The sequence below is a fragment of the Mastomys coucha genome, unplaced genomic scaffold (assembly GCF_008632895.1).
Source record: "Mastomys coucha isolate ucsf_1 unplaced genomic scaffold, UCSF_Mcou_1 pScaffold23, whole genome shotgun sequence".
Classification (NCBI taxonomy): domain Eukaryota; kingdom Metazoa; phylum Chordata; class Mammalia; order Rodentia; family Muridae; genus Mastomys; species Mastomys coucha.
This window is the reverse complement of record NW_022196906.1, coordinates 51422782-51423063: the sequence shown is the minus strand read 5'-3', so window position 1 is coordinate 51423063 and position 282 is coordinate 51422782. Positions and strand designations below refer to the sequence as shown.

The following is a 282-nucleotide window of genomic DNA, read 5'->3' as shown; positions in this document are numbered from 1 at the left end:
GTCACTCAGCCCTTCCACCTTTTATCCATCCACACGGCCCACACTCGTGTCACCCATAACTTTATAAAGGGAGGCTCCATGCTTACCAAGCTGCTGGTGAACACAACCATACCACTTCAGGCCCAGTAGGTTGAGGAAGATGCTGGGCAGCATGGCAGTAGCTCACTATGTGTGCCATGCAGTATGCAGAGCGCGTTTCTGAATTCTTCCAATTGGGTGGTGGACAACTCCACATGGTGCTTGGTGCTCGTGTCAGAAATAGTTGTGTCGGAATTGGTTGTT

The 282-nt window shown here is 50.7% G+C and overlaps 1 long non-coding RNA gene across 1 annotated transcript in view; it reads right to left on the bottom strand.

Annotated features, from left to right (window-relative positions):
• LOC116072858 overlaps nucleotides 1-276 on the bottom strand; it is a 12701-nt gene extending 12425 nt beyond the window's left edge. The window contains exon 1 of the long non-coding RNA XR_004111574.1: nucleotides 19-276. This is a non-coding gene — a long non-coding RNA (uncharacterized LOC116072858). The remainder of the gene's footprint in view (nucleotides 1-18) is intronic.
• Between the last annotated feature and the right edge of the window lie 6 nt (nucleotides 277-282).